The sequence below is a fragment of the Monodon monoceros genome, unplaced genomic scaffold, assembly GCF_005190385.1.
Source record: "Monodon monoceros isolate NGI ecotype Baffin Bay Population unplaced genomic scaffold, NGI_Narwhal_1 Super_Scaffold_10, whole genome shotgun sequence".
Classification (NCBI taxonomy): domain Eukaryota; kingdom Metazoa; phylum Chordata; class Mammalia; order Artiodactyla; family Monodontidae; genus Monodon; species Monodon monoceros.
The window spans coordinates 26,794,088-26,804,676 of NW_021703766.1; the positions used below are offsets into that span (position 1 = coordinate 26,794,088).

The window sequence follows — 10,589 nt, forward strand, 5'->3', positions numbered from 1 at the left end:
TTTCTCACCACCTTCCTAGCCGGGGTGCTTACCCACTGGTTTACTGTAGGTCTCTCCCTCTGGTCTCCCGGCTTCCATACTTGCAGTCAGAGCAACCCTTTTAAAACGATGTCTCTCCTGTATTCGAAATGCTCCAGTGGCTTCCTATCTCGGTCACTATAAAAACCGAAGTCTTTACAATGCAAGGCGCTACCTGAACTAGCCCCTCTTACCTGGCTGACGCCATCTGCCTACTGGCTCAGCCACAGAACTCCTGCTGTTCCTCAGACACACCTGCATGCCTCTGCTGGGGCCACTTCAAGGACTGCAGCGTTCTGCCTAGAACACTCTTCTCCCAGAATCTGCCTGGCTTATGCCCTCACTTGCTTCAAGTCTCAGCTTAAAAGGTCACCTCCTCAGAGAGGCCTTTCTGACCACTCCCTCCACCACCTAAAAGAGCCTGCGTATGCTGGATTTCCCACTGTCAGAAACGAGGGTTACAAATATAGAGAGGGAGAAAACTAGAATGAATTCTATGGTGTTAGATTGGAATTGGAGATATGCAGTGAGCTCACGGTTTCCAATACACAGATAGAGAAATAAATATAGAAGGAAAATAAAGTGTGTGTGTGTGTGTGTGTGTGTGTCTGTACGTACATATATACATATTCTCTAGCTCAGTCGATTGGAGAAGGCTTGGGAACAGCAATAAGAAATAAGAAAGAGTGAGCATATCTTGTGTTCAGATCTTGGTTTCTAAATACTCTTCTCCACTAAAAGGAATCAGGACACTTTGGAGAAATGGTTGATTCCAGGACTGGGGAAGCGAAAGTACAAGACGAACTAGGAACATTTTTTTTGTGCCAAAAAATAAGAAAGTGCTCGAAGGATGATGGAACATTGAGAGGATACAGGAGCCAGCTTGAAGGAGTTCCCACTAGCCACATAAGGGACAGTTTGAACATCAAAATAACTAATGACAAGAATTGATTGTAACTCATTGAATAAAATAGTAATCTATGAGTTCATACCAGCATAAAGAAATAAATAGAGAATTTGATGAAGACCGGGATAAGTACACAGTTTTCAGAACACTTCTCCATAAAAGATATATTCCTTAAAAAGGTAAAAAGAGTGACTTTACAGTGGAGAAATCTGGCAGACACTACCTTGATAATCAAGTGATTGAAGTTAGTATCAAAACTTTGGGTAACAGGATGATAGAAATTGTATGTCACCTGACAGGACGCTATGAGAACATGGAATTATTTCTGTAATATTTCTGCCAAGGATACATAATCTGAATCAAATCATGAAGAGATATGAGATAACCTCAAACTGAGGATCAGGCTACAAAAGTACTGGCCTATAATTTTCTAAAAGAAACTGAGGAACTGTTCTAAACAGAGAGTAAAGAGCCACAACTAAGACTGTGTGGCGATGGATGTTACCACGACTCAGTGTGGTGATCACTTCACAACATATACATGTATGGAATCATTATGTTGTACACCTGAAACTAATATATGTCAATCATATCTCAATTTTAAAAAATGAGGGCTTCCCTGGTGGCGCAGTGGTTGAGAATCTGCCTGCCAATGCAGGGGACACGGGTTCGAGCCCTGGTCTGGAAAGATCCCACATGCCGCGGAGCAACTAAGCCCATGCGCCACAGCTACTGAGCCTGCGCGTCTGGAGCCTGTGCTCCGCAACGAGAGGCCGCGACAGTGAGAGGCCTGCGCACCGCGATGAAGAGTGGCCCCCGCTCGCTGCAACTAGAGAAAGCCCTCGCACAGAAAAGAAGACCCAACACAGCCCTAAATAAATAAATTTATTTTAAAAAAAAATGAAACATGACAACTAAATGCCACTTGTGGTTCTGGAAGGGATCCTTTTGCTCTAAAGGACATTACTGGGCAAATGGCAAAATTAGAACAGGGTCTAAGGATTACAGGGTCAGCAGAATGACATGATTCTTGAACTAATTAGGGTGAGTCCAGCAATGCCACCTGTGTCTACTGTGCTTGCCACCAGGGCTATCTTCTCCCAACCATCTCTCTCACTGTGGTCTATGTCTCCTCCATTTTCGCAGTGAAGGGATTGGTCCCCACTTAGGGTTGTGGAGTTTTCATTTTCTTCTTGGGCTTAGATTGTGCTTTCTGGGGCTGGCAGATCATCCACTGGAAATTCTGTTGTACTTTGTGCTCTTGTGAGCAGCGGAGCTGGCAGGCCCCTGCAGTCATAGGGCCGGCCCATCGCTGGCACTTGGGCTTTGCATGTCATCTTCCAGTCAAACAGGAAGTCTTCTGCAAGCATCCAGAAATGATGCACTTCCTAAAACAAAAAGAGCTTGCAAGTGCAACATCTTTTAGTTTAGTTGGTTCTTTGTTGTTATTTTGTATGTTTTTTTTGTTATTCCTCAAGGTATATCCCCTAGTATCTGTTGGGGGAAATAAAAAGTATCAAATGACAGCCTCACAGCCTTCTAAACAGATGCCTTAGGGTCCGGAGAAGGGACAGTCCCACTGCTTCGTTTTGCCTCCGGCAATCAGAGCAGCTGGTCCTTCCGGACAGCAATGGCTTTTAGTATAGTACGGAACATTTTTCCTTTTGTGCATTGGCATCCTTCTGATGTATTGAGATGATCTCCAAAGTTCTGACGAAAACTGAGACCTCCAGGAAAATCTACAGACAAGGTTTGGAACTATCTTATGAATCAGTTGGATCTTTGCTGGTCAACCATCATCTATCATGAGCCTAACTAACTAGAAAGCTCATCAGAAGTGACCCAAAGAAGCAGATCTAAAACAACATCTCTTTTTTTTTTTTTTTTTTTTGCGGTACGCGGGCGTCTCACTGTTGTGGCCTCTCCCGTTGCGGAGCACAGGCTTCGGACGCGCAGGCTCAGCGGCCATGGCTCACGGGCCCAGCCGCTCCGCGGCACGTGGGATCCTCCCAGACCGGGACACGAACCCGCGTCCCCTGGATCGGCAGGCGGACTCCCAACCACTGCGCCACCGGGGAAGCCCTAAAACAACATCTTAATATTTGAGTTTGTGCTGAAATTCTTCTGGATCACTAACAGTAAGAACTAACATTAATTGAATATTTATCATGTGCCCGGAATATATTGAGGTAAAGTGAGATTAAGCAATTTATAATCAGAAACACAGCTAGTAAGTTTGAACAAGGGTTTAACCTGGCTGGGAAATGGACCAAGCAGAAAGATCCAGCTGCCAAGCTTTCACACTTGACCACATGCTCCAGTCTACAGCCTCATGAACTGAATGACCAGCACCAAATGCCACCGTGCTTCTATCAACCATTTTCTTCAATTCTGAGAGGATCCATTACAATCTAGTTAAGGATTAAATCTTACTTGTCAAGACTGCAGTGATGATATTTTTCCCTTTTAAATGTTTATGAAGATATGGCAATAAAACATGAGAATCTGAAAACAAAACAAAACAAAACACCAGGGACTTCCCTGGCGGTCCAGTGGTTAAGACTTCACCTGCCAATGCAGGGGGTGCAGGTTCGATCCCTGGTCAGGGAGCTAAGATCCCATATGCCTCGGGGCCATAAAACCAAAACATAAAACAGAAGCACTATTGTAACAAATTCAGTAAAGACTTTTAAAAAAATGGTCCATATCAAAAAAACAAAAACATCTTTAAAAAATAAATAATAACACCAACTGTCAAGTGACAAGCAAATATCTGGGATTTCTACTAGTGACATACTCGCAGGGGCCACTAATACTACTGGGTTTTGTTTGTTTTCATTTTTATTTATTTATTTATTTACTACATCCATAATGGAAGGAAATGCTCAATTTTATTTAGAGGTTAGTGAATAAAGATGTAATTTTTTTTCACCCAAGGTTATGAACCCAATGAGTTCTAGCCACTGACCCAGCCAGGTTAAGGACCCCTGGGTTAGTACGTGGTGAGTCTGACAGCCCAGAAATGGCTGCAGAAAAGGACCTGCAGAAAAGCCAAGGAGGAAATGATTCAGGCTTAAGTCAGGGCCAACTCTATAGGCATCAAGACAGGAGGGTGGAAGTGAGCTGCCAGCTGGACAGAAAACCAGCTGGACTTGGTGATGGATGGGAGGTGGGAGTTGATGGTGATTGTGGACAATTTGGAAGAGCAATTGGTCTGCCTGGAAGAGGATAAATGTTTGCGAAGTACAGTGGCCTTGCCAGGGGCTGTGGTGCCTGTTACTGTAGAGTTCAGCCCACGCCCCTCCAAATGCCCACCTCAGTCTCTCGGGGTGGGTGCAGCTCTCAGGGAGGTACTGCCTGCCCTTCAAAATAACCCCTCCACCTACCACTCACAACTGCGTGATGAAGGATCCATTCTTTAGGACTTCTGAGTCCAGACCCTCCTTCAAATGCAAATCCCCTTTAGAGAGATGTTATTGACATTTTAGTCTGAATGAGTTTATCTCTTTCCCTGAGAATAATAGGAGAGTTTGAGTTCACTAAGCTTCTCAGAAAAGATGGGTGATGGGGGACAGGGGTGAAAAGTGTGCCCCCTTTTGCAGTCAAACAAGGCTGAACAGGGCTTCCCCGGTGGTGCAGTGGTTAAGAGTCCACCTGCCAATGCAGGGGACACAGGTTCGAGCCTTGGTCCAGGAAGATCCCACATGCCGCGGAGCAACTAAGCCTGTGCGCCACAACTACTGAGCCTGCGCTCTAGAGCCCACAAGCCACAGCTACTGAGTCCGTGTGCCACAACTACTGAGGCCCATGTGCCTAGAGCCCGTGCTCCGCAACAAGAGAAGCCACCGCAGTGAGAGGCCTATGCACTGCAACGAAGAGTAGCCCCCGCTCGCCGCAACTAGAGAAAGCCTGCATGCAGCAACGAAGACCGAACGCAGCCAAAAATAAAAAATAAATAAAATAAAATTAATTAATTAAAAAAAAAAAGGCTGAATGAAGAAGGACCCCACTGGAGCACCAGCAGAAAATTTCTGTTTCTAGTCTGGGCAGGCTGTGCCACATCTGCTCCTGCCCCTCTGTGGGGACACCTGCTGGGTGGAGGGTGGAGTGGGTCACACTTTAAGGATGATTAAGAAAAAAAGAATCAAAGTGTGTTATCCCTAAGCAAGTTGTGGGAATGGACCTAGGTGGAGTGCCGCCAGTGCGGCCCTAATGAACACACTTTATTCACCTGTCTGGAGCCTCAAAGACACACAGAAATGAGAGTCCAGCATTCCCTGTGGATTCCTCTGATTACAGAGAGGATTTAAGACCTTACTCCCCAACCCGCTACAACCTCCCAACTGGTGAAAAGCCCCCACTAACTCATAGGTTGTTGGGAGAAGGGCCAAGATAGTAAACAGCATGTAAACATTGGTTATTTTTTCTGACTACAAAAGAAAAATCAAGTGATTCCCAGACTTAAAGGCACTTGTATCTCCTTGCAGTTCTTTTTCTATACATTGGTTACAAGCCTGAGAACTTATCTACTAAGTATGTATATACACTTTGGTACAAAGCAAAGCAAAGCAAAAGAACATACATTGTATTGTATGTTATTGTATTATATGTTCTTATTGCAGAGGAAAAGGCCTGGAAGGATACACACCAAACTGTGGGAATGTCGAAGGAAAAGAAGAACACTCTTCACTTTTAACCTCACTGACTGAGTTTCTTGAAGAATGTTTAGTAACTATATTCTACTGTATGAGTGTCTTGTTGCTGTTATAACAAATTACCACAAACTTGGTGGCTTAAAACAACACAGGTTTATTATCTTATAGTTCAAGGGGTCAGAAGTTCGAAATGGGTATCATTGGACTAAAATCAAGGTGTGGGCAGGGCTGCATTCCTTCTGGAGTTGCTAGGTGAGAATGTGTCCTTGCCTTTTCCAGTTTCTGGAGGCTGACTACAATTCTTGGCTCACGACCCCCTTCCACCTGTAGAGCCAGCAATTGCATCACGCTGACCTCTGCTTCCGTCTTCACCTCTACTTCATTGGCTCTCCTGCCTCTCTTTCCTTTATCAGGACCCTTGTGATTACATTAAGCCCACTTGGCTAATCCTGGATAATCTCCCCAACTCAAAATCCTTAACTTAATTGCATCTGCAAAGCCTCTTTTTCCATGTAAAGTAATATATTCACAGGTCACAGAGATTAGAAAGTAGAGATCTCTGGGGAACAAGGTGGAGACTGCGGCATTATTCTGCTTACCACAATTACTTGTGTAGTTTTTTAAAAACCTATTAAGAAACCTCATATAATAAAATTTTTCTCATCACTAAAAGTTCCTGATAATCATAATTTCTAATGATACCTAATATTTCACTGTAGGGATACACGATTTATTTAACTGGTCCCCCAATTGGGGATAGTTAGGTTGTTTTACATTTTCATGATTTTAAAGATGATGATTTTCATGATGAACATCTTTAGGTCTTTGGGGGGATATACTGAATCAGAAACGGACTTGGTGGTCAGAAAGACCAGAGTTCAAATCCAGGCTCTGCTTCAGTTATCCATGTCATTGGAGTCTTGGTTTCCACAACTGCAAAAAGGAGATCCTTACAATAGCTCCAACCTCACTGGAGTTTTAAACAGCTTTCTTGAGATATAATTCACATACTATACAATCCACCCAGTTAAGGGGTAAATTCAATGGTTTTTAGCCTCAGGGTTTTTGCAGGATTCAATGATATTGAACACACAAATTGTCACTACCATTAATAATTCTTTGATCATAATTGTCATCATTTTCTTGGGCCAGGTTCTAAGAATCAGCAATATAGCATAAAAGCCTGTAAACCTCTCAAATGTTTTGGAAATAGGGCTTGGAAAGATAGAAGGTGTTCTTGTGAAGGTTTTTTAATTTCAGAGGGGGGTTGGGGGTTATTTTTTAGTATTTGGATAGAATTTGGGGGCATAGGAGGAGCTGGTATTAAATTCTTGAGCCAGTTGACTCAAGATGCCCTTTTTCATTCTCCCTTGTGTAACCCTGAATTATGCTCATCCTCAAACCCACCCACACAGAGTAATTAGAGGAGGTTGATTCTGGTTCACTGAATGTCCCTACCCTGTCTGCCATCCCTGCCAAGCCACTGGCCTGTCCTTCTCCATATCCAAGTGAATCTTACTCCTTCAATGAAAGCTGCATTGGTACCATCTCCAATCGCCCATCTTAATTCACACCAAGCACACTGCATGGCAAACTGGCAGGAAGGAGAGGAGGTGGGTCTCTACCAAGTCCATGGAGTGCCTAACCTACCTACCAAGAAACCACAAAAGCATACTCCATTTGGCCGTGGAAGGACTGACTGCAGGTTTCAGGGCTGAGTTAGCCAAGTGTCAGCCAAATCCAACGGCATTTTTCACCAGAGTGTGTGGGCAAATCCTCAGGCATCCCGGCAGGTGTGGGAGCAAGTTACGTGAGATGGGTGTGGGTTAGGTGGTGAGGGATGAGAGAAAGGTGCAGGGAGGGTAGGTGGAGTCAGAGGTGGGTGAGGGTGGAGGTAAGGAATGGAACCCCAGCTGGGACTGGACCTAGTAGTTAGACCAGTAGTTTGGAACGCTTTTTGGGCCATGGGCTCCTTTGAGAATCTGATGGATGCTAAGGACAGAATGCACACACACCCATATGCATAAACACACACACACACACACACACACACACACACACACACTGACCCACAAATTTGCACAGTGTCAAGGTTTCCTTGCACCTAGGAAGCTCATCCAGGGCTCAGAATTGAAAACCTCCGGTCTAGACTAGTTCACAGGCACTTGTCAGAAAGAAATCCTAAGGCTGCATTAAGAATTTGAGAACGTTTGTATCTTCTCATGCAACAGAGATTTAGGGAGGTTTGCAGGTTTGGGAATTAAATTCCAAAGCCCACTTATTCCATAAATGCTTTATTTATTTTTTTCCAGTTTTTATTTTGAAAATTTTCAAAGTACCAAAAAATTGCGAGCTTGTGTAGTCCAATCACATCCTCCAAATGTCAACATTTCTCTCTAATCTCTCCCCTCTTCCTTGCATGCTTGTGCTTTCAGGAACCCATGTTTTTCTGGGGAACCATTTGAGAGTAAGTTGCAGATATTATGATACTTCATCCCTAAACACTTGGCATATAACTCCTAAGATCAAGAGAGTCTCCTGCCTAACCACAACGTAATCCTCACACTCATAAAATTTAACATTGATACAATACTTTTATGTAATATACATCCTATATTCAAATTTCCTCAGTAGTCCCAATACGTAGGGTCCTTTTAGCTGTATTCTTTCTCCTTCCCTTCCTCCCTCCGTCTCTCTTTCCTTTCCTTCCTACCTTTTTCATTCAGGATCGAATCCAGAATGATACACTTCATTTAGTTATATCTCTCAGGCTCTTTAATCAAGAGCACTACTCCAGAGTTTTGGTTTTTTGTTTTGTTTTCTCTTGTGACACATCTTTTTGAAGAGTCCAGGCTAGTTGTTTTGCAGAATGCTCCCCAGTTTGGATTTGTCTGGTTAAAGTGAAAATCTGGGGGCAAATGTTGTGTCCCTTCTTGATGCATCACATCAGAGGGTCAGTTAGTTCCTTACTGATGATGTTCAGTTTGATTCATGATTAGCGTGATGACCTCCAGGTTGCCCTTTGTAATTAATACATGCTCTGTAGGGTAACACTGTATTCATTGAAAGCCTTGAGCTGTGGCAGGTGCCGGATGAGACAGTGATGAGCAACCAGACTCAGTTTTTGTTCTCATGCTGTTTCTACAGTGGAGGAAACAGACAAAAACCTAGGAAACAAATAATTAGAAAATATGCAGTTTTCTGAAGAATATGGATGCGTGCTGGGATACAGCAGTATCAACTCTAACATTTAAAGTGAACTTAAAGGTGAGACTTGAAGAGGAAAAAGGAGTCAGGCATAGGAAGATGGGAGTGGAGGGGGTGGAGGTGGCCCTGGCCAAGCTTGGAGGGTAGAGAAGAACTGAAAGATGGGCATGTGGTGATCTCAAGGACAGAAAAGTGATAGGAGGAAGGCCCTGGTCTGATAATAATAATATTGAGCATGTAGTATCTGCTAGACGCTGTTCTAAGTGTATTACATGGCTTACCTTGTCTAATTTTCCCCATAGCCCTGTGAAGTAGGTGCCACTACTATTTTTATCCTGTGAAATCTACAACACAGAGAGATTAAGTTATTGACCCAAGGTCACACAGCTTGTAAGTAGCAGGGCTGGGATTCAGACCTGGGATGGATCTGACTCCACAGTCTGTGCCCTTAACTATATCAAAAAGGAGGAAACAGGGTCTCACCTGGAAAACAGAATATGAAAAAGGATTGGAGTCAGAGCAACCTGGGCTGAGTGAGGAAGTTCTGTTGACAAAAAAAAAAAAAAAAAAAAAAAATGTGGGATGGGAAAGCAAGAGAAAAGAAAGGCCCAGAAGATCAAAGAGAGAAGAGTGGGGCTTCCCTGGTGATGCAGTGGTTGAGAGGCTGCCTGCCGATGCAGGGGATACGGGTTCGTGCCCCAGTCCGGGAAGATCCCACATGCCGCAGAGCGGCTGGGCCCGCGAGCCATGGCTGCTGAGCCTGCGCGTCCGGAGCCTGTTCTCCGCAACGGGAGAGGCCACAACGGTGAGAGGCCCGCGTACTGGAAAAAAAAAAAAGTGTTCAGGGCTAGAAAACAACACAGTAAAATAGGCCAAAGTTTGGTTGGCTACCCCACCCTCAGTCCATGCCCCTAGCCTGTCCCTGCCGGCAGGACTCTCACAATTCTTCTCCTGCTCTCTGTGGTCCCAAACAAAACCAGGGTACTTACATGGTCCTAAAGTATCTCCCCACAAATTGCTTATTAATTACAAAGGGAAAAATAGGAACTTTACAGTGAGAAACCCGGCTGACTCCAACTTAACCAAGTGACAGAAGTGAACATACAGAGGGTTCTTAGGGAAGGTTCTGGAAGGAAATTTGGGGGAAAGCGTAAAAGAAGGGTTTCGTGAGGAAGGCTCTGGATGAGGAGAGAAGGGGAAGTCTTGAGGTTCAAGAGTCTCTGGGTGACACGGCAGGGTCCATTGGGGGAAGATGGGGTGTCTCTGGGAGGGATGGGGAACTCCCTTGAGTTGGAGAGGTTCTGAGAGATAAGATCAAGTCATTAGGGAAGGACTTGATGGGAACTTTGTGTGACAAAATGTCACAACAGGGTCCGTTTGGGAGGTTGGGATGGGTAAACTCTGGATGACGAGAGAGTAGAGAGCTTTGGGTAGGGGTCTCTAGGAGAGTCCTAAAAGGGTATACGAGGGGTAAGCCTCTAGGGCAGTAACCTGTGGGTGGACGAGACTCCGTGATGAGGGCGTTAGTCCAGACCAAGGATGGGGAGACTTGGAAGGTAGCCTTGAAGGGCGGGGCCGGGGGTGGGGCCGGGCCGCCGGGCGGGTCCCCCTGCGCAGCAGGGGGCGCTGTGAGCCCGGGAGGCCCCGGGCCGGGCGGCGGCCGCTCCTAGTGAGCGCGGCCCCTTTTCCGGGTGTCCTCCTCCTCCTCCTCCTTCTTCGCCACCGCCGCCGCCGCTACCCTTTCCCCGGCCGGCGGCTGCCGCTGCTGGTGCAGCCATCGCCGCCGCCGCCGCCGCCGCCGC

At 45.3% G+C, this 10,589-nt stretch overlaps 1 protein-coding gene across 1 annotated transcript in view; it reads left to right on the forward strand.

Moving 5' to 3' along the window:
* Positions 1–10,589, forward strand: part of CSNK2A2 (casein kinase 2 alpha 2) — a 77,167-nt gene that overhangs the window by 27,777 nt on the left and 38,801 nt on the right. The gene's annotated exons all lie outside the window — the stretch shown is intronic.